The sequence below is a fragment of the Cynocephalus volans genome, chromosome 7, assembly GCF_027409185.1.
Source record: "Cynocephalus volans isolate mCynVol1 chromosome 7, mCynVol1.pri, whole genome shotgun sequence".
NCBI lineage: Eukaryota > Metazoa > Chordata > Mammalia > Dermoptera > Cynocephalidae > Cynocephalus > Cynocephalus volans.
In genome coordinates this window covers 121805841-121830154 of record NC_084466.1, presented here as the reverse complement: position 1 = coordinate 121830154, position 24314 = coordinate 121805841, and the positions used below count along the sequence as shown (strand labels likewise).

The 24314-nt window shown below is 39.6% G+C and overlaps 1 protein-coding gene across 6 annotated transcripts in view; it reads right to left on the bottom strand.

Annotated features, from left to right (window-relative positions):
• PCGF5 (polycomb group ring finger 5) overlaps positions 1-24314 on the bottom strand; it is a 117485-nt gene that overhangs the window by 58029 nt on the left and 35142 nt on the right. The window contains exon 1 of one of the 6 annotated variants that reach the window (XM_063102202.1): positions 1949-2060. The exons of the other annotated variants lie outside the window; for them this stretch is intronic. The gene's annotated coding sequence lies outside the window, so the exon portion shown is untranslated. Of the gene's footprint in view, positions 1-1948; positions 2061-24314 lie in introns of those variants that run through there. 6 annotated transcript variants of the gene reach the window in all.

The following is a 24314-nucleotide window of genomic DNA, read 5'->3' as shown; positions in this document are numbered from 1 at the left end:
CTTATACTGCATTAATATTCTCGTAACAGCAAGTGCTACGTGTTCCAAATTGGGTGACTAAAACATATCCTTCAATGTACTATTAACTTGTAAATTTGCTATAATTTAATTCAGAATAATGACAAATTCATCCAATCCTGGAGCCTCAACTATTGCTTCTATACTAGTGACACCCAAAACCATTAACTCTAGTTAATGCATTTTAACTATCTGCTTGACTGCTGTATTAGGAGTTCCTGCAATTACAGGTTAGAAGATTCAAAACTAAAGTCACTGATCCTCCCTATCAAAATGTTGCCTATTTCCACTTTGAAACCTACATCCAGTAAATAGTCAAATCAAGCTGATGTCCTTTTCCATTCCAAGCACAGCCACCTTACTTGTATATTACTTCTACATCTGCAGACCATCTTATATTCTGCTACCAGGTTTATTTTATTCTATCACATTTGGGTCCTCTTCTCAAAGAATGTCAGCATCTCCTCTTTACAAACAGAAAAATATTTAAGTTTCTCACCCTGTCACACAAGACCCTCCACTGGTTGACCTTAACATATCCTTCAACACTTTGCAAACTGAAGGGATACCTCCTTTCCCACGGTCCTTTGCAGGCTCTCTGCCCTCTATCCAACAAGCCCTTCCTCTCCTCTGTCTGCATCGTAACTATTCCCCCAAACCCCTCTTCAATGCTATCCTCAGTGTAAACTCTCCCTAGTTTTAAACCCTTACTTCTCTCCTGTTACCTTTTCCTTTTATTTTGATTTATACTTACACTCATTCTTTATCGCGTCTATTTGACTGAAAAATCAGAAATAGAAACCGGTCACAATTAGTAGATAAATAGCCTGAGCAATGCTACTTTCCTAAGTTTCAGTTTTTTAGTTGTAAAATGAAAGTAGAAGTGCCAGCCTCCTAGAGTGGTGATGATTAAATGAGACAATATATATAAAGCTAGCACACTGTAAAAACTGAGTGTCATTAGTTGTTCTAGAAACGTTTAGCATAGTTGATTTGTACATAAAGTTATTTTTTAAAAAAGTTTTTAGGGGTTCTTTCAAGAAAACAACATTAAAGAAGGTGTTGAATTTCCGAAATTTATTCTACAAACAGTAACTTTTCTCCTATCTTGGCTGTTAATTCATGATCAAGTATAGAGCAACTGGAAAAGTAGAAGGAATCAGTCCATCAACACAAACCCATTGCGAATGTGCAGGGAATACGTTCTGCGTGTAATCACACCATCCGCTCGGGAAATCGTGTTGAGGATGTAACGGAAAGAAAGCGTACTTGACAGACAGAGGGATTAGGGTTCTCGCCCTTAGTTAGCCCTGTACAACCCTCAGCAAAGCATTTAATATCCGTGCCTGGTCTCGGCTGCCTCCTCTATGCACTGGGATTAGCTGCCCTGACTTCCCCCACATGTTTGCCATGAAGCTCCAAAGTAAGAGAAAGTCCTATGAAAGAGGAAATGCACGGTCCCGACCCGGAGTGGCTAAGATCATAATGCACAGAGCCCTGTCACCAAGACAGTTAAAGGAAGCAAGTCCTTGCAGTCACCGGGATGGGGGAGGTAGGAGGGAACTTTTCCGCGTCCTCCGGGAGGACCCTGCAGCACGGCCCGGTACGGTTGAAACCCACGTCCGCCCCGCCCGGCAGGTGCGCGAGCCAGGGCCCCGCGGACGCCCCGCTCGGGCCGGGCCGGCGCTGCGCTGGGGAGGACGAGCCGCCTTTCCCCGGCCAGGCGCCGGCGGCCGGCCGCCCTCCCGCCCCCGACTGAGGGCACGGCCCCGAAACCCACGGCCTCCAGCCTGCCACCCCGTCCTGCTCCAGGCGGGGCCGGCCGCGGCAGGTGTCTCAAGGTGCCGCTCCCGCCTGGGCCGCAAACTTGCGCGGGGAGCGCGGAGGCGGCCGGGCGTCCCGGCCCCTCTCAAGCACGCCCGGTACCTACCCAGCGGCCGCCACCGCCGCCGCTCCTTGCCCGCCAGCGCGCCGGCCTCACAACGAAGGAAAGTGAAAGAGAAACAGCGCCCGCCGCGGCCTGGCCGGTCCCCGCGCCCCGTCCGCCCTCCCCCTGCAGGCGGGAGCGCGCCGGCTCCGCGGGGCCACTCGGCTCGGGCCCGATAGGGCGCGCCGGGCCTCAGGCCCAGGGCCGGTGCCGCCTCCAAGGGCAACTCCACCCACTTTCAACCGCCGGCCCCGCCCACAGGCCACGCCCGCCCCGCCATCCGGCCCGCCCACCGCCGCCCCGCCCACAGGCCACGCCCGCCTGCCCGAGCTCCTCGCAGGTGCCGCGGCCGCCCCGCCCGCCCGTCCTCCCTGCCGCCGCGGCTCCTGTGCCACACGTATGTTTGGCCGAATTTTATTTCCGTTCTTCTTATCCTCACTACCACCCCCCTCCCGACTGTTTTTATCATAACAATGACCGGTATATATTTTCTTGTAGAGTTGAAAAGCAGTGGTCAGTGCTGAGACTGACTCACCCTGAGAAATGGTCTCCTCAGCTGCGTCTTCCCCAAGCCAGTCCCACCTGGGCCGCAGTGAGGACGAAGACATCCTTTGATTTGCACCTTATATAAAAATCACCGAGGGACTTGTTATTGTGGGGTGGATCCATAAATTGTAATCGTTGACAACTATAAGCAAAGGGGAACGTTGTGGGGGGGTGAGTGGGTGTGTGGAGGGGGGTAGTGGTAAAGAATTATTACTGTTTGCAAGGTTCAAAACAAACAAAAAACCCCCAGTACTCTCTCTAGTGAACTTTGAGACCTACGAGAGATCGTTCATTGAAAAAAAAATTCATTCAAATGCATGCAACTAAAGGACTCCTCAAAGTCATGCATTCCTATTCTACTATATTCCACAAACACAAATTTCTACTACAACCATAATTTTACTGAACATAATTTGCTTCCTAGAAGATTTCAATCCAGTAATCCTAGAGTAGCAGACAAATCAGTGTAGTCTCCACTGGTGAAACAAGTTAACAGAAACATTCCAAAGGGAACCAGCAAAGAGCAACTTCCAATCTTATGTATCAGGAAGAAGAAAAGGTGTTGCAATTTCATCATCTTCACTTTCGTAGAAGCAAGAGCAGTGAAGGCTGAAGAATTGACAGTAATGGGGAGGGGGGGTAGGAGGAGGTTATTAACGCAAAGTATTTGCTTTATCTCCACCTGACAGGAGTCATCTTCTTACTAGAATGATAGACTGTGGAGATGATTCTAGTGGCAAAACAACAAACCCAGCTACCACTGGTCTGGCAGCCAGTTCAAAGATCCATTTCACATTCAAAATGACCAAGGCAGTTTTTAAAACTCTCCATTTTATAATTAAACTTATATAGAATAGATATAAGGGGGAAAAAGCCATTTTTAATATTACAGCAGGAGTAATACATTTTCTGAAACAGCTTTAAATGACCACATTTTTATAATCCCTTTAAGAACCATTTTACAAAACTATACATGCCCATTTCAAGCTGGAATCAACTTCAATATATCACAGCAATCATAATGAGCACAGAAAACAAGCAAGGTAAAATGACTTTATAGCAGAAGGATTACTCCTCACATCTTTCATCTCAGAGAATAAACAGATCAATATGTGAAGTCACTGTATTTCTAGTGTGTTTAAAATATGCAATGGAAGATAGCACTGTACATACTACAACATATACAAAATGACTTGCTATTTTCCCATTTTGTGCCTGAACCTACTTTAAATATATTCTTAAAGAATAACACTTAATGAAGTCCAAGGGGCTTAAATGTAATTGGTGATCAATAGTAAGTGAAGTTAATCAACGCTCCCAATGGAAATGAGTTTGAAGGTGGATATTAGGACATATGTTAACAATGGAGGGAGGGGTCACAAATATGCTGTAGAACAATAATTGAAGGTGGATGTGGAGGTAGGGTTGCCTTAATGGACTTAGGGGAGAGGGGAGAATTACCACCTTTGTAAGGAAATCTGTGCTTTGAGTCCCTAGGGTAACATGGTTTGTAGTAAAACTTTTGTGGTTGCTCCTCTTTCCTCTTCAGCAACCACCCCACCTCTCCCTCCCAGCAGTTTTTAAAAATGCACACATATATAGGAGAAAAAAAAGTGTCTGGTTAAAAAAATACTAACAAAGGAAATGATAAAGCGGAATGTTACCAAATGGCAACTTTCCTGAGCAACATGTAGATTCTAAGTATCTAAACATGCGGACTCTGAGCTGCTGTGTTGCCTCTCCTCCCCTGGGGCTGCTTTCCAGATACTATACTTATCCCTTAGTCCCTTGGTTCTACCAGTGGGGACAAACCACAGAGGGCTCAATATGAGTGGTGGCTCTGATAACAAATCTCAAGTACCAGAGGGACCATCAAATAAACAAAGGCCTGGAAGCAACTGGATATACAGCACCAGGAAAAAGAAAAGTTAGGATAAGAGAATCATAGCTGGGAGTCCCCTTATCAGTAATCTACCTCAGCCTTCTCATTTTACAGATACGATTTTACAGGAACCAAGATCCTGAGCAGTGGCAAATTCATAATCACAAGAGCTGATTTTGGAAGAGCCAAGGTCAAAACAAAGGTGCCTTTTTAGTTTTATTTACGCCTCTCAATAGAACTTCTCAAGTCCATGAATTTAAGAGAAGTCTGGTAAAAAACAGATTAATTTAAAAGGTGGCGGGGGGGGGGGGGGGGGGGGGCAGAAGAAGAAGAAAGGGAATTATGAATGAACTGGCCACCAGGGGTTCCCTATCAAAGAAGCATAATCCCAAAGTGATAATTTGTTTCATTTGATTATTGACCCAGACTCTTCAAGGAAACCACAAATGGCTCTTGATAACCTTTAGAACTACTTGGAGCTATCTGTATATCTTACAAATGTTTTCATTACTTTATTTTTTATGTCCAGATTTTGATTTCAGTTAAGGCTGGGCAATGAATGGCTCTATACTGAAAAGTTTACATTCTTTTCTTGCCTACTAAGTATATCATCCATTAACTGATTTTTAATGGCATAATTAATTTGAAAAACAGAATTATATATTTACATCTCTCTGAAATACTAAATAAGATGACCTTTTTTGGGGGGGGCAGTTGGCTGGTACGGGGATCTGAATACTTGACCTTGGTGGTATCAACACCATGCTCTAACCACACTAACTGGCCAGCCCCTTTTCCATTATTATATATTATTTTATATATATATAAGTATGCTGTTTAATCTTTTAACATAGAATATCTTTAACATATAAACTACCCTCAGTAATCTAAAAGTCTTCCTATAGAGATTAGAGAAAATATTAAAATTTTTGACCCTTGACCATGTCTTTTTCTCTCTTACTACATGTCTTAGTCTGTTTTCTGTTGCTATAAAAGAATTACCTGAGACTGGATAATTTATAAAGGGGAAAAAAATTATTTCTTACAGTTCTGGAGGCAGGGAAGTCCAACATCAAGGGGCTGCATCTGGTGAGGGCCTTCTTACTGCATCATAACATGGCAGAGGCATCACATGGCAAGAGGGCAAGAGCATGCCAAACTGGCTTTTATAACATACCCACTATTGTGATAACTAATCCACTCCTGTGATAACCCATTAATCCATTAACCCATTAATCTGTTAATCTATGAGTGGATTAATCCATTCATGAGAGCAGAGCCCTCATGACCCAATTACCTCTCTAAGGCCACCTCTTAATACTGTTACATTGGGGATTAAATTTCAACATGAGTTTTAGAGGGGATAAACATTCAAACCATATCACTGCACCTCTCTCCCTTCCTCCCACCGACAATCCAACAATTCTCAAGGACTCTCTCCACTAAATGTTTCTTGAATCCCTCTACTCAACCTACCCTGTTCAGATCATTATCATCTCTAACGTCCATTACTCAATGAACTCTTAAGTAGTCTCCCTACAGTTCTCTGCCAAACCATCCTCCACAGTATAGCCAGAGGACTCTTTCTAACCACAAATTTGATCATGCTCTCCGTGGCTTTAAAAAAAACCTTGTCTTGGTATAAATAACATCCAAACACTTAATAAAGCCATCCCAGATATCTGTCACTTCTGCAGCCCTTCACTTGAACTCCATGCTCCAGCCATAATGAACCTCTTTGCCCTCTAGCTAGGTAGATGGGTCTTCTTCCAAATGAGCAGCCTGTGCTAATTCCCTCACCCTTCCCCACCCCTGCTAATCTGGCCAATCCTTATGTATCCTTCAGTTATCAGCTAATTTCAAAGGCCACTTTCCCAGACACCTCAAAGCAACTGAGGAGCCTCCTCTATATACATATACCTTACACATACATTAGTTCACCCATATCCATGGTTTCACTTCCCATGATTTCATTTACCCATGGTCAACCATGGCCCAAAAATATTACATGGAAAATTCCAGAAATAAACAATTATATAGTGTGCTGCTCTGAGTAGCATGATGAAATCTCATGCCATCTTGCTCCTTCCTGCCCAGGACTTGATTCATCCCTCTGTCCAGAGCATCCACAGCCCATCAGTCCCTTAGTGCCTCTGGGTGATCCAATCCACTGCCGGTATCACAGAGTTTGTGTTTAAGTAACCCTCGTTTTACTTAATGATGGCCCCAAAGCGCAAGAGTAGTGATGCTGGCATAATGTTAAATTGTTCTGTTTTATTATTAGTTATTATTGTTAATCTCTTACTGTTTATAATTTACAAATTAAACTCTATCTTAATTATGTACATATAGACAAAAATATAATATATATAGGGTTTGGCACTATCCTTGGTTTCATGCATCCACTGAGGGTCTTGGAAGGTATCTCCCACAAATGAGGTGGGGGGACTGCTATACATAACAATGTATACTTACTCTCTCAAATCACATACCCCCCTCTCTTGGATTATTTGGTTTACTGGTCTGACTCTCGTACTAGAGTGTAAGCCCACTGGATCCATCACTTCATTGTGCATCGCCAGCAGAGAGGACGGCACACAGCCAGCATTCAAATATTTACTGAAAAACTAAATAATTGCACAAATTCTAAGATTGTGTGTATTCTTTCTTGGCTTTCTTCTTGAAGGGATTTTTTAAAGGAATTATTATTATTTTTTTACATTCTAATATGTTGTAGAACAGTTGGGTGAGAGGGGAAAAGTGTTGGAAGAGGAGGAACGGAGCAGGGGTTGAGACCCATAGCACCACCCCCTCATTCCAGCAGGGGAGCCCAGGGGCGCTTCTGGCAGAGGCTTGGTGGTCACCACTGGGCTGAGTGTGGATGTCAGGGGGCATGGCTGAGGCCCTTTGCCCCCCACCACCCTGGTCCAGCAGCTTGGGGCGATTCTGGTGGCAACTCTGTGGTGGTCGCTGGGCTGGATGTAGACATGGGGAGGTGGCGGACATAGCTGAGGCCCTTGGCAACCCCCAAGCCTGGCTCGGGAGCCTGGGGCACTTCTGGCAGTTGACTGGTGGCCATTGCTGGGCTGGAGGCAGATGTCAGGGGAGGCGTGGCTGAGGCCCTTGGCCCCCCACCGCCCCTGCTCGAGAGCCTAGGTCACTTCCGGTGGCAGCCGGGTGGTCATTGCTGGGGGCTGGTGGTGGTGGGGGTATGGCTAAGGCCTTTGGCCCTCCTCCTACTCCAGCTTAGGAGTCTGGGGAGCTTCTGGTCCTTCTAGCTTTTATAGGTGTTCTTTGGTGGTATTAGACCTTTACTGGTTAATTTCAGAACTTTTTCTCTGATCTTGGTTTTTTTTGCTTTTTTCTTTCAGTTCTATGTTGGATTATTCACTATTCCCATTACTTAAACTCTGCATTGGAACTAATTTGTTTTCCTTTGCTTACTTCTAAAATGGGGGAACTTCCTGTGGGAACCAGCACTTGAGCCCTATGGTTGAGCTAAATTGCTGCTTTGCTGCTGATTCTCTGGGGAAAGCTTTTTGCACAGCTCAGGTTTTAATTGTTGACCTTGTATGTACTTCTAGGTCTCATGAGTTCCAGTACCCCCGGGTTGTGTGGAAAATCTGGTCTGGGCCTGAGTATTTTCAGCAAACTGCACCCCTGCAGTTCTATATTCCTCACCAGTCTCCACTGAGTGATCCTGTGCTGACTGGGGGGCAGACCAGCTGTCCATGCTTCACCCCAATGTTCCCCTAGTGGGCCAGTCTCCCCCACCACTGTACTCCAAACACTTCCCACGGGATGGGCCATAAGTTGGTCCCTTGCGATGACTCACCAGCCTCTGAGTGGCTCCTTTTTTCTATTGCTGTGGCTCCTTGCTCCTATGTGGGTCCACAGCAGACCTATTAGTGGTCTTGCTGGCCTAGAGGCCACCAAGGCCCTCTTCCCAGCAACATCCAAGCAACTTCATCTGAAGGGCACAGCAGCGGCTTTTGCCAGCTCTTGCTCCATGTGCTCACCAGCTCCAGCCTTGAAGTGGTTGGGGCTTGAAATGGTCGAATGTTCCTTTCTTTCTCTCATTGTGGCTTCTCCTGCCTTCATGAACTCTACAGGTCTCTCCTCCTCTTCCCCTGAGCTCTAGCGGCCCCAGCTTGGCAGTCATTGCTTTTTAATAGTTGTAAATTGATTGACGTGGGAGAGAGTGACACTGGGAACCACCTATTCCACCAACTTGATCAGAAGCTTGGAGGGATCTTTACAAAGGATGTGTTCAGGCATAATCCCTGCCCTCTAGGACTATTGATTAAAATCAAACCAGGGAGTAGAGACTTATTCTGAAGAAACAATTATGGAGCAATATACCAAATTTATTGATAAAGTGTTAAATGAAATATGATCAAGTGACAAAAACTCCAGTTGAAAGAAGGAGCACTATGGGTGGTCAGGAATCAGTCCTACGTGCCTATTCTGCCAGTTACAAAGACAAGAAGGCACAATCTCAAAAGCTATAGATATGAATGATAAATACAAGAGCCAGAACAAAAAAAGAGAAATTAAGTAAATATACTAAAAACAAGAACAGAGAAATAGCAGTAGGTATAGGGACAAGATTAGTCTGAGAAAGACTGAAACTTGATAAATATTTTAAGTGCTTTAAATACATTATGCTAAAGAGAGGGACCAACCATTTTTTTTGCCTCCTTTGAGAGGCAGAAAAAAACTAGCTGTGTTTTCTCTACTGTGATGTCGACAGTTGGCTGGAGCAAGTTCCAGTCATAGTGCAAGAACAGAGAATAAAACTAAAACAGCAACAAACTATAAGGAAAAACTGGATTTACTCCAATCATCAATGTTATGATACTTTAAAGCATCTGTACAGAATCAGAAATATTATTTTGGAAGGTCAGATTAAATTCCTGAGGATCATAAATGGACAAATGACGCAAATGAAAAAAACTAAGAATAATCCATCAAATCTGAATGTAAATTATTCTAAATTAGAAGGTATTGTGAAACTTTAGTGGCATAAACAATCAAGTACCACAGAAAATTAGGCACATAAATTGAAGAAAAAGTCCTGATTTTACATGTAGTTGTGGTTTAGAAGAAAAGACATTGGACCCAGAGTCCTGAGAACCTGGTTTTTAGTCAGAGCAAGTCACTTCGCTTCCCTCATTTTCTTCCTCTGAAAATTGAGATTAATATTATCATCTTAATCACGAGTCTACACGGAAGATTTCCTTTCCATATATATGTGTTGTTATAAGGAAAATGTAGATTAAATGAGACGATAGGTAAGAAATGCTTTTTAAATTGTAAACTGTAAAGCACTGTAAAAAATGTAAGGTACAAGTAGTCATTTTGTGGACCACCAGCAGTTGAATAGTGCCTAGCAATGTTGTACCACCAAGCAAAGGTCCTGATACTGAGATATAGTCAAAGAATGTTTGCAGAATAAATGAGACACTCCAGGCAGAGCAATGGATCCCAGAACAGTACAAAATAAGACTGCAATGGTCAGAAAGTACTCCTTCCTCTGAACTCAATATTCATCACACCCAATTCTTAAAAACAAGATGGGGAAAAAAACATTTCACTAAGCAATTCAAAGTTGTGCAAGGAAAGTTCCAATAAAAATTTTAATAGTTGCGTTACTTTAAACATTACAAAAAGTGGTATGTTATGACTTTATTTACTACCCTCAAATAAGTGGGTAGCATAAATATATTCTATTAAAATGCAAATTCTCCACGTAGTATCATAATTAACTCCTTACGAGCCATCACTTGAGTTATCAGTTCCCAGCTTGGCCAGGATTAGCAGACTCCATAGTCCAAAGGAAGAAAGAAAGGCCAAGGAAGGACACAAGGCTGTAGTTATGAGTTAACACATTAGCAGTGTATTAACAGTAACACTTTGTTGGCTGGGAGGATGGGGAGCTAGCAAGAGGGAGGAAAGTGTAAGTGAAAGAGGAGATGTCGAGGCACCAAAGATGGAATGACCTTCTCCCCCTACTTCACAATTTCATTTTGCTCCCCACCCCACAAAAAACAAAACCCAAAAGCCTCTTGAAAATGAAAGGTAAATTAGTGTGTTCATTCTGTTTTCAACTATTCAAACTTAATGAGTAGGCGACTGATTAACTTTTGTCCAGGTTTGCAGAAAACCTAAGAGAACTTTGGCCTAAATTAAAGCAGGGAAATATTAGCTATAATATTAGAAATCTTTTTTAAAAAATTTTATTTATTTTTTGGCAGCTGGCCAGTACAGGGATCAAACCCTGGATCTAAGTGTCATCAGTACCACACTCTAAGCAACTGAGCTAACTGGCCAGCCTAAGATAGGAATTCTTAATTCTTCACCTTCAGGGTGATAAGCATTACAATAGTCTCAGAACCTGTGATAACTTCTCCTTGATAGTTCAAGAAGAAAGAAACAGTATCTGTCTTGAATGACTTCTTCTGCTGAAGGGGTTATCTTAGATGACTGGAAAAGGTCCTTCCAGTTATCAAACCTTTGATAATTTCTTGATGAGAAGCTGAAAAAAGCACCAGCATCAAAGCATCTCAAATTAGATAACATATGAGAGTACAAGATGGCTGCGGAGAAACTTGGTTAATGGAGCATAAGCTCCATGAGGGCAAGGCTTTTGTCATCACTGCTGAATCCTTAGTATCAAGTCTAAAACATAATATGTTCTCATTAAATAATTGTTGAATGAATGAATGGATAAATGAACAAATGAACAAGCAAAGAAATGAAGTCTGACTTTGCAGTTAGGACTGCCCAAGTCCAAATTTTGGCACGATCTCTACTGGCTTTATGTCCTTGGGCAAACAACCACTCTCTGCCTTGGTTTTCTCATCAATTAAATGGACATCATAAAAGTACATATCACACAAGGGTTTTTATGAGGATTATATGAGGTTAATATACCTAACACACTCAGCACTTGGTGAGCAAACAAATGCTGATTTAATTTTGAAGATTTCATATCTATACTGGTCCCTGCCACATGGACAAAGCAACAGTGAAGCATGAGGAAATAATTTAAGACAAATCGATTTGATGATAAACAAATACTTAGAATACATTTTGTTTTCTTTTAGGAAGTATATGGATGCAAAAGTTAGCTACCTAACTTCCTTGCCAGGTTCACCTCCCCACCCCCCCATAAGATTCTGAAAATAAGATTACTCTCTAAGAGGTAAATGAGTAAAATATGAAAATCATGGCTTAAAATAATCATCTCAAGATGAAATCAAGAAATGGGATATACACAGAAGCCTAAAGAGTTTATAAACATTTTTCAAGACTCCAATTGAGTAACTTGGGTATAGTCTTGGAGAGGCACGAATGAAATGAGACATACTTAGTAAACTAAAACATAATCAATTATAGTCTACCCTGTCTGGGAAAAGTTTATGTACATAGAAAACGAATAATCAGCAAGGAGCACAAAAAAGGGAAGTGAAAAACGGCAAGATCTTGGCAGTATGTAGGCAACACTGCCCAGGACAGAGAGAGGCTGAATTTGGCTGACAATGAACAAGTCACCAGAGAAGTGTGCTCTGATGCTGTCCAGGAGTGGTTCATTAAACCAACATTATCACCCTCCATCTTCGGCTCTGATTCCAACACCCACAAAGTTACTTTCTGAGTGTTAATTTGCCTTCCCTTGTACCTAAAAGTTGGAAGCAGATACACTGAACTGCAAAATTAATGTTTTGTGACTATATTCCACTGTAAATTTTAAAATCATAACCACCAGCCAATAGTAAGACACTTGGCAAGTCATTTCATGAGACTTGATCTCCCCATCTATAAAATTGCTTTAGACTTGGGATATATAATCTATAAGTATTCTTCCTGATCTTCAATTATATTGTTGTGCAATTTGGAAGCATTACCTAGATCACAGGTTGGCAAATGTTATCTGTAAAGAGACAGACAGTAAATACTTCAGGCTTTGAGGGCTGTATGGTTTCTGTTGCAACTACTTAACTCTGCCCAAATAGGGCAAAAGCTGCCAAAAACACGTATACAAATGGATGTAGCCGTGCTCTAATAAAACTTTATTTTAAAAACAGGCAGCAAACCAGATTTGACCCTTGGACTGTAATTTGCTCGTGATCTAGAGAGTATCTTCTGTGAACATGTATAGATGGTAGCACTTAAAAAGTTTCCTGTATTACAGGGTTGATAACTTTTACAATTCTGATAAGCTCTTGATGATAGCTTCAAATCAGAATATTTTTAGTGCAATGCCTTAATTTAATTTTATGATTTCCAATTTCCAGGCAGCGAGTAGAATGTAGAAGCTTAAACACCAAAGGATATCATCATCAAACATCTCAGACAGTTAGAAACTATCTTTTATTTTGCTTTGTAACGGTTTGTCATAATTTGATCTTTCTCTTATGTAACAATGGAGAAAGTATATCAACAAAGAGATAAGTAATATTTAAAAAAAGTTCTCTCCTATTTGCCAAAGAGCAGGCTTAGTTTCACATCTCTGACTTCAAGACACCAAATAATCCTAAGTGACACTGAAGGAGAAAGAATTTTCCCATTCTACCTGGGATTCTAGGGTGCTGGCCTAAGCGAAAACAGGGCTTCAAGCATAAGCTATCTGCTTACATATTTATAGAGAGTGCTGTAAGCTGGCCTGACCTCAGGAAGTCATGCTGGAGTGTGTCCACTCCAGCCTCACCATAGCCAGTCTGAGAAGAGGACCTGAAGGACAGGGTGGTGAGATTTCATTATCCCATCTCCTTTGAAAGACAGCAGCTACAACAAGAGAGGGCATATTTGAAAATAAGAATACTGCAGCTGTGGGGATGAGATCTGGCCTGACAGCCTAAGGAGAAGGAGGTATGCTTCCATTTCTAGGATACTACACAAGGGGATTTAAGCCACCGCCAGGCAACATTCTCCCTTTCTAACTTTTTGATGACTATTATATGCAAATTAAGAAGAATATGTGAACAGGGAAAGAGTTTCAAAGTACTTTTCACACAAGTCACCAAGATTGAGGTCCATTCACTACCTATATTGTTGAATTACAAAAGAGGAGGCTTTGATATCAGATCATTTGAGTATTGCCATTTTAATTTAATAGATTAAGAAAACTGCAGAAAAATCCAAGGCAGATAAGTAATTACATGTATTCACTTTGCTTTTAAAAAGCAAGTTTCGTCAAAAACTCTTGTTCTTGATTTGACAACTTACAATGATACTTCAATTCCTAAAAATGTTAGCAGGATGATGCTTATCACAGGTACTGCCAAGGAGTTAATTGGAACTTGATGATTAATTAGTAATCACCATTTCCTTTATAGTATTTCCTTAACTATTTATTCTTTAATCCTTTTTGCCAGTGAAGTCTGAAGTTTTAAGTGGAGCACTCACTTCTACTAGAAAAGGAAAGACTTCCTATAATTAGAAACTGAGCTTATAAGCATAGGCATGAGTGCTTGTATAAGGTCTTTATTTCAAATAAGATAGTTCACTTTAGAAGTATCCAACAATAAACTAATGATTAACAAGACCACATAAATAGAATTTAGCTTTTAAGGTTGATATTTATAATACCCATACTTGACACCAATGTAAACATTTCATGTTTCTGTACTTTGTTCATTAACTTCATTATTTTAATGAGCCACATTAAGTGTTAAGTATTACATGTTAAGTATTGCACAGATTTGTTCTAAATGCCTGTTAAGGGTTGCATTGTGTCCTCCTACCCACCCTCCCCATCCCCCAAAATGTTGATGTACTAAACTCTGGTATCTGTGAATGTGACCTTATTGGAAAATAGGGTCTTTGAAGGTATAATCAAGTTAAGATGAGGTCATACTGGAGTAGTTGGGCTCTTAATTCAATAAGACTAGTATTGTTATAAGAAGAGGAGAAAGAGGCAGACAATGAGAATGCCATATATAGATACAGATGCACAGAGAGAAGATGGCCATGTGACCACAGATGAAGAGAATAGAGCAGCAGCACTACAGCTGCCAGTTGTAGGGGAGGGAAATTCCCTCTAGGGGTGTCCTCATCAGAAGAATGGACTATACCCAACTACCTCTGGGTTAGAGAGTTTAAGGAAATTGATCAAATTTAGGATAATAGCTATGGGAAATGGGAGAGAATTTGTCCAGGTACATACAGGAGGATTAAACACACACACACACACACACACACACGCACGCACGCACGCACGCACGCACGCACACGCACATGCACGCGCATGCGCCCCACAGCACTAAGAACCCAACTGAATAGCATATTTCCAGTTCTGATTTGCAGACAACCACACTGGTAAAGAAACAAGACGAATGAATGGATTAGCCAAAAGACTAGAGGACTGCAGATTAAAGGCGGAAAGTTAAGGATGACAGCTTTGGGTGCAAGGAAGACAAGGAAGGAAATGGATCCAGCGAGGGGCTGACTCAAAATAGAAAGGAAGGAGTAATGGATTTCCATTCATATTACTGTAATTCCCAAGTGTATAAGCCAGAATATGGTTACTTATACTCATACTGTACTTAATTCTAGATACTCTTTTGGATCAGTTCAAAGGAATCTTATTTGGATTAATTCTTTTAATATCTGTCATAGAATTAATTTTTGCTACATATAGCCAAATAGTTACAGAGATTGACTCATATTCATATACAAAGATTCATATACATACATATACACACATATGCATAGTATATTTTAAAGAATGCACAGACTAAGAAATAGAGAGATGTATTTCTTCAAGCATTACAGTCACACTTTTAACTAATTCATCTCTTACATTTTATAAGGCATAAGCATCAAGACTAACAACTATTGATGTCAGTAAATGCAAGGTATTACAGTTGAAGCACTACATCAGACTGTTAGCACTTACAAGTTGTAACCCTTGAAAACACTGAAACTGCATATAAGAACACTCTCTATACCAGATATGGAAATATCTATAACATTCAGAATCAAAATACAGAGAAGCAGCACTTAGGAAGTTTTTGTTTGTTATTGTGATAAATAAAAATGTGAATAGTTTATAATATTATCCTTTAAAGATGCTGTTTTTTCATGTAGTGTAATGCACATGCTGTAAAATTTTTCATACAGTTTATACCATGAAGATGAACTGAAGTGCAACTTTTTCAAACCTTTACAAAGACAGAAGACATCAAGTTTAGTATAAATTCAAATTTCCTTCAAGATGAATTAAACTCACTTTCAGCTAAAAAGTCTTATGGTTAAAGAAAAAAAGCTTCTAGGAAGGCATTAAAACAGAATTCCTGTTTTTATAGAGAGCTGCCTTCCATTTTCTTATCCAACCAAAGTGGGAACACAACAAACAGAATTAGCATGCGTGAGTTATCAAAGTTAGGCACTACAATTCTTCTAGGGATATTCATCGTTATTTTCCAAATATATTTATTCAGATTCAATTCTCTATCTCATCCCTGTCAGCACAGTAGCCTCTGGGAACACAGTATAAAATATTAACCAAGGAAAAAAACAAAACAAAACAAAACAAGGAAGCAAACCGACTTCCAGTTGCTTACTGCTGAATAATTCACTGACCAGCATAAGAATTCTCTATGGTTATTAAGGGACACTCCCAATTACCCTGACCAAATAATTTCTGAATGGCTTTCAAACATGAACATTCTTCAAATTTGTGAAATGAAGATGTAGTGGAAACAGAATGGCCGCACTCCACACATCACTCTATACACTTTCTCATGCCTTCCTGAACCTGGAGTCTAGAAATCATGGTGATACTTCTAAAATCCTGTCTTCAGCTCCTTGCAAGCAAAAGCCAACTCTACAAAACCTCCTCAAGCTTCAATCAGCCTATTCTGTATATTAAAGTCAGCTTACTAAAGCCCAGCTTCCACCACTTCTCTCCTTGCCTAATAACTAATAACGGAATGAGCTCTACAAAGTACCTACCTCTGTGCTAAGCATTTTATGTGATTATTATTTCTTTTATTCTTTACAGCAACCCTATGGATAAATAAAATCACTGTCCTCATTTTATAAATGAGGAAACCATGGCACAGAGCGTTGCATGACAACCAGGATCACACAGCTCCTGATGGGTGGAGGCAGGAGTGGAACCTGGTGGTGTGGCTCCAGAATGGTCCCAGTGCTGCATGGCCACCTTCCAGAACACTTTGCTCTGCAGCAGCATAACACCTCTAGGGCCTGGAACCAGGCAAGCTTTGCAATCTTATCTCCACTCTTTCCAACATAAAAATTCTACTTCAACAACTATACCAGGCTTCTCACTGTCCCTCAAGCACAGTGTGAATGTCAACCTCTAGCCTTTGTTTATACTGCATCCCACAAACTGGAATGTTCCTCTTTCTCACCATTCAGTTGCAATCCCACATTTTCCCCAACTGTTCTTTCTTTCAGCCTTTCCACCTCATAGGAATCTCTCTTTTCTGAGAACTGCTGGAGACCCATGCACCTGATACTTAAACTAGTTTTGTATCAGTATTTATGTTTCACGTTTTGCGGATCATGGCCAATGGTAAATATCCTGAAGGCACTGACAGGTAGGGCTCAACAAAGGTCTGTGAACCTAGCAGGTGCTCAATAAATGCTGGCTGAATTTACAATAACCTGTATAGCAATACAGTAAGTAAAATTAATACAGCACACTGTCATGGAGTAACACTCTAAGAAATCATCTCAGGGCAAGATTAAAAGCACCACCTAACTTTCCAGAGTATTTTTCATCCTAAAAACCAATTTTCCCAGCTAATCACATCAACTAAGTATGCATTTCTATGTTAAAATATAGCAAGTCAGTATATGCATTTATGTGTGCATAAATAGCGAGGGACAGGGACATCCAAGAAATGTTCAAACACACCATTAGAAATATAATGAGGGATTTAAGTTTGCTGGAATCAAAATAATGCTTGGAAAAAGCTGATAAGAAGGGGAATGAAAATAAAATGCACTTGGTTGCCATTCTTTTTTGCTTTGGATCATTTATGTAACAAATACTTCCTAGTACCTAATGCATGTTAAACACTGTTTTGGGCACTGTGAAGGATTCTGACAGTCCTCCCGGGTTTTGTTTATTTGTGTGTGAAGTAGCTCACCTGTCTGAGAATTTCTCAATGTCAGAAAGAATAAGATATCCTTCTACATTTTTATATTTTTATTTTAACATTTACTTGTACATTTTTGTGGGGTATAGTGTATTGTTTCAATACACGCATACACTGCACAATGGTTCACTAAGGGTAGATAGCATAGTTTTGTACCCATTAGTTCTACATTCAAATGAGAGAAGAGGTGAAACTTGCTCTCCTACTTACAACTATACCTAGAATTCATATACATTTTTGAGAGGTTATAAAGATACATAGAAATCTGGGGCAGAATCTGAAATGATTCTAATTTTAAGTGATTTTTTTGAAAATGTGTAGCTCACAGAAGAAAGGGAAGACCAAACAGCAGAAAGCAGGTGTGGTCTAATTGGTACCAGGTGTCTAACACTAGAGGCACGGAAACAGCCTTTCTGCTTTTGACAGAGCCTTGGCACCCAGCCATGACCAAGCCCCTGAATACTATAATAGTGGCCTGCACAGAACACAGGTTCTGTTGGTCCTGGGCTTCTATAGCAACCACTGAACCTCTGTAGGACTATGACCTCTTCCAGACTAAGTCAATTACACAGTTTGATACTAGAAATCTTCAGGTGGCATCCTTTAACAAAGAAGACTTAAAATGTAGCTACTTGTTTAAGTATGTTACTAGAAGATTTCCAGATTAGCTTTTAAAGGTAATGTTTTCATAGTGTGGCTATATTAAATACCCTTCTGTAACACATACATTATTGAGAGGGAGAATAAAATTCCTACTCATTCCATATCCTTCAATGAGCATGTATGTTCTGTGACCAGAAAACAGATTGCAAGAGCTGTAGCACTTTCTGGCACTTATGGGAGCTCTAGCAGCAGGTAGATTCTTTGCAATAAGGGGAAGGGCGTCTAATATCCCTCAGCAAGGAGGTGGGAGGCCAGCCCTCTGGGAAGAAGGGAATCATTTATATGTCTGTAATTAATTGCTCAAGCTTTACACAAGTCTAATGCTATTATCAGCTATCTATCTAAATGCCAGAAACACCAAAATGGTAGAGATTAAAATAACAAACAAAAACATTCACTTTAGAAATTTTCCAGATTGTGTTAATCGAGCTGTGCATATAGGTTCACTCATCCCCACATTCACTTATCACCAATACCCATTAATAGCTGCTAAACTAGGATAACTTCAATTTTATATCAGCAGGTGTCCTCTAATTTCTGCTATATCCTCTATGATCTCCACAGAAGAAGTCCCCTCTTCTTCTACAAGGAAGATCCTACCAATTCTTAATACAATGAAATCAGGGGAAATATAAGTCAGATGTCAGATGGGTAAATAAAATTACGTCAGAAATAAAAAGGATTACTGATGAAATTTAGATAGATTAAACAAGGTTACTATGCAATACAAAATACCAAGTATATTTGGCATTTTTATAAATGTAATGGTCACAAACTACAAATGGCCACAGTGCCAACAATGATCTGTTTAAAAATGTCTTCTAAAGGAAAAAAGGAAATTATGTGACCAAAAGCCAATGAAATCTGCTAATAGCAGAAAGTTCATACTCCCACAGAGCAAGAGAGATGAACATTTACTTTTTGATGAGGAGAGCTCAAACTGCCTAACTTCCCTTGGTATCAATAAAGTTTGGTCTGACTAATGGAGAATGCCAATAGACGGACATCCAACACTGGTTATCAGTATTTCCCCTGATCCCAGAAAGTGGAAGCCAAAGCCAACTCCCTGGAAGGTCAGGATTTTAAGAGCAATGCAAAGTTAGCATGAGTATAGGGAATATAGTGTTCCTCATTATGACTTCTGGGAATCAAGTAGATGGGGTGCACCTCTTCTCTCCCCCATGCCTGCCAGGGCTCATAACATTCTCCTAAAGATTATTCTCTTCCATGTTAATGAGGCAAATTTTTCATAGTAATACAGGGAGAACAACATGTGTTCTAACTCTCCCAAACAAGCCTACAGATGCCTACAGCTTTGCCACCTTCAACTGCAGTCCACAGACCATTAGCATCAGCATCACCAGGGAGCTTGTTAGGAATGCACAATCTGGGCCCCCAGGTGATTTGTGTGCAATTAAAATTTGAGAAGCACTGAGAATGGACTAAAAATATTTCTTACGCCCAGCATAAGATATTTCTCTCCCCAGATGCTAGGGATCAGTGCAGTTAGATAGGTCAACTCTAGGACAATCTGAGGAGCAAAACGAATGACAGTAATGGATTACAACACACTGAATTTAAAGAAAATAATCCATAAGTCCATATTTATAACTAGAGAGCAAGCAAATAAATGGGGAATAGGGAGGCTCTACTTTACAACAGAATGCCAACCTAAAAATATATAAGGAAAGAGTTATAAAATCACCATTTTGCAACCATTGTTGCAAACTATTAGTAATTAATTCAGGCAAGAATCTCCAGGGTTCCTAAAGCCATTAGGTGAAAATTGTCGGGGAGCAGGATACTAACATAGTTTCACAGTATCTCTCCATAGAGATATGGTAATTTTATGTAATTAAAATTTATACTATAAATTTATGAATTACATAGGGGAAAAAGGTACCTTTACAGTGGAGAAATCTAGTAATGGGACAATCTGACATCATGTACTTGCTGAAGTGATGCACTTAGGAGAATACAATTATCATCTATGTAATATTTCTGCCAAAAATATCTAACCTGACTCTAATTATAAGGAAACAAAATAAGCCCACATTAAGGGCAATTTTACAAAACAAATGGCCTATACTTTTCAAAAATATTAATTTCATTAAAGACAAAGAAAAACTGAGGGAGACTGAAGAAATATAACTAAATATAATGTGTGATCCTGGATTGTTTCCTGGATTGAGACTCCATTGTCACTGTTACTGTTTTAAAGGACGTAATTCAGATTAGGTCTGCACATTAGATAATACTAATGTCACAATGTTACTTTTCTCAATGGTAATTCTATCTCCTTCTTCTTAGGTACATACTGAAGTATTTAGAGGAAAAGGGTCATATTCTACAACTTAAATGGCTCAATGAAAACTGTAATAATATGTATATAGAAAGATAAAGCAAATGTGGCAAATGTTAACAAATGGTGAATCTAAGAAAGAGATATATAGATGTTCATTGAAATATTCTGGCAACTTTTCTGTAGATTTTGAATTTGCCAAAATAAAAAGTTGGAAATAGAAAAAAACGTGAAAGATCAAAAAGTATGACAAATGTCCCCATCCCATGACCTTCTGGTAGAAGAATTCTATCACCAACTGCACTCCCTTACAAACACACCAAAGCCATCTTGAAATTGAATATAAGTAAATGACGGGCTGAAAAAATCCCTGTTTAAAATTTTTTTTTGTTTTTGAAAAAGGCACTTTCTAGGCTAAAAAGTCTCTTCTTTGAAAATGCACCTCCTAATTCCTTCTACAATGTCCCAGGTCATGTTCTCAGCACAGGAAGTACAGCAGTGGACCAAAGTCCCTGCTGTCATGGAACTTACATTCTAGTAGAAGGAAACAGACAATAAATAAATAAGGTCAGGTAGTAATATGTGCTATAAAGGAAAATAAAGCCAAGGAGGACTTTGTTGCAGAGCTATTTAAACAGGAAGGTCAGAGGAGGATTCTAGACAGATGTCACTTAGCAAAGACCTAAATGAGGTGAGGGACTAAACTCTGCAAGTAACTGGGGGAAGAGTATGCCAGGCAGAGGACACAGCATATCCAAAGGCAGGTAAGAACTGTGCTCAGGCTAGAGGGGAGAGAGTAAGGGGGAGAGTGAAGGAGATGAGGTCAGAGATCATGTAGTCCCTCAAAGGCCATTACTGAGACTTCTGTTTACTCTGATGACTGCTGCTTCCCACCTTCTCTATCGATCCAACATCCTGCTTGCTTCAGACAGCCACATCAACAGTCTCATAACTAAGGGACCACCGTGGGAAATACAGCCAAGTTTGCTCCCCTCCGTGTGTGAGGCTCTGTGCAGACTTCCCCTTTCTGCTAGTTCCATCTCAGGTAATGTCTTCCCCACACACTCTGCCTAACTCCTTTCTCCCTTCCTCTCTCTTTTAACCTTCATTCAAAGACCTCGAAAATTTTCTCTTTGGTTTGGGAGGTTTAAAAAAAAAGCCCTATCATGATTGATAAGATTAAGAGTTATATTTATAACATCCAGTGCTTGTTTTCATAGAATTACCACCTTTCCCAGATGTTACATATCTGTACCTCTCTCTCCATTCTCCTTTAATTAAACCCACTTTTTTGAAGGTTCTGCCATTAAGCTCCTTGAAGGCAGGGGCCATCCTGTTCACTCTTTTATTCCTAGTGACAAGCACAGAGCCCGGCACACAGTAGTTCTTTGATAAATATTTGTGGGAGTATTTTTTAGATAAAAGATTAAAAAGCCAATTTTTTGTTAAGCTGATACGAGTGGCCAAAATATTGGTATACTATGTTTTCAGCTATATTGACTGTAAACGTACTATCAAGGATTCAGATGTATTCTGTTCCAGGACATGGAGCCCGGCAGACAGCAGAAAATCTCCAGGTGTTTGACGGATGGAGTCATAGTAAGATGGACAACACAGATCATACAGGACTTGTGAGGACTGGCCTTGAAAACCATCATTTATAATATTTACAACATTGTTTCTAGAAGAAAGATATACTTTGAGCTTAGCTCAATTAGCTTATAAATGAACTTTGAAGTACGGCTTTGCCACGTGTAATACTGATAGGTATGTTTTCACTCACACTATTTCTGAAGGATTTAGAGTGCCACGACTGACTTGGGGAGGGGTGGCAGATATTTGTTCCATGTTAGCTGAGCCAAATGTATATAGATCAAAAATGTCTACAAATTTAGAAACCCAGAAAAAAGGAAAATCACAATATCTTCTCAAAATATTTGGGACCAATTGTGCTGAAGGCTGGATGATATGGAGATTTTTAAAAAATGAAGAATTTTGCCCAACTTAGTGACTCTAGTAAGAGAGAAAAATATATTTGATGTTTTTAATGTAATTGTATTTACACATCTAATCTCAGACTGTGAGGACCAGGATCCTAACCTGCATCACATATAATTTAGTTTGCCAATAAAAATTTTAAAATTTGTTTATATAGATAAAAATCACAAACTTACCAGATAGCTTATATATATATTTTTTCAATTTAAATATAGCTTACACATTCTGAATTTTAAGAAAAATCATTTCTGGCATTTTATGAGACAAAAGCTAAAACTTAAACACCAAGGAAACCTTTCAACATTGTGCTCAAATAAAGGCACTTATTACAGTTCTTGAACGTGGTGACCGACATAGTATCAAATCAATACCAAAAGTACTCATTTTCAAAAAAAAAAACTGCGGCAGTTAAAAGGGGAAGGAGTCTGAGGAAGACAGAGAGAAAGGAAATGGCAATAATGAACTGGCAGTGGGGGAACTTTTGCCACGTACAATTAATTTTTATTCTATGAGCTACCCTTCTTAACATTTTCTGGGTTCTCATGTTTGTCATCTTTCAAGACTGTTGAGAACCCAAGGTTTGTCTGGATAGAAATGGCTGTACCATGTCATATCCAGTTATTCCCTGTTTTGGTAATTTCTAAACATGCTAATGTTTTAAAAAACGCTACAAAGAATAGAAGAGTTTGATACGGATAACCAATAACAGAACTTAAAGGACATGCTATGTCTCTATAATTCTTAAAGCTTGGTAAAGCCCTTGATTAAACATCCAACTATGTTCAGCATTTGCAGCATTTTAAAATAATATGTCTATTATCAAGTTCTGAATGCGTTTTGTTTTGTAACGGAGTAAAAGTGAGCCTGTAGTCACTCAATCATCCCACAAATACAAAGGCACATGAAAAAGTTCATGGAAAGATTCATATTATCTTTCAATTCTATTTTTCCATGAACTTTCTGAAGTACCTTCATATTTTGTTGAGGAGCGACCATCTACCAGCTACTGTGTCTGGTGCCTGCAACACAACTGTAAATAAGACAGACATGGTCCTGTCCTCATGGAGTTTACATTCTAGAAGAATTAAATATTAATTAAATTAAATAAGTATCTATTAAGTAAATATTAGTTAAGAATATCTAAAACAGTTACTTGAGCACAAACTTCTAACAAAAAGAGGAGGGACTAATATAAAGTTTTTTATGAAAACCTTAACAATCCAAACTACTTTAAAGTTCCTAAATTCAATTTATTATCCAATGCTGGAATCCGAAGATGTCCCTAATAAATAGCTCTCTTCTCTATTGCAAGGTTTGTCAGAATATTTTATGAGGAGTAAAGATTGAAAAGTATGCAAATTAAACATTATATTCATAATTTTTAAAAATTTCATCTTTATAAAAGCAAATAACTATTCAAAGATATGTTCTCTAAATTTTACCACTACCTTATTTGTAATTCCGGTCACATGAATTGAAACATTTTTACAGTTTTGTGGTGTCAGCTCCACAAATTCAATCAGCAACAATAAACAGCAATTAGTTGTATAATCACATTATGAAAACTGCATAAAACTGTTACATTAGCTCACACTGATATAGCACTCATTTCAGAAATGTGCCTCTCACTGAAATCATTAGGTTCACGAAAGTTAAACAGCCTAAAACAATCAGGTTTAAAACTTTCAACTACCTACACTTGTTTCTGTTGTTTACAGATTGCCTACATTAAAAGAATAAAAGAACTATGTTACATATCAATTTCAAAATTACCATGGAAAACAAACAAAAATGTTAGGGAAAGTAGAAAACAGTAAGAAAGGGAATTTCCATTAACAGGTA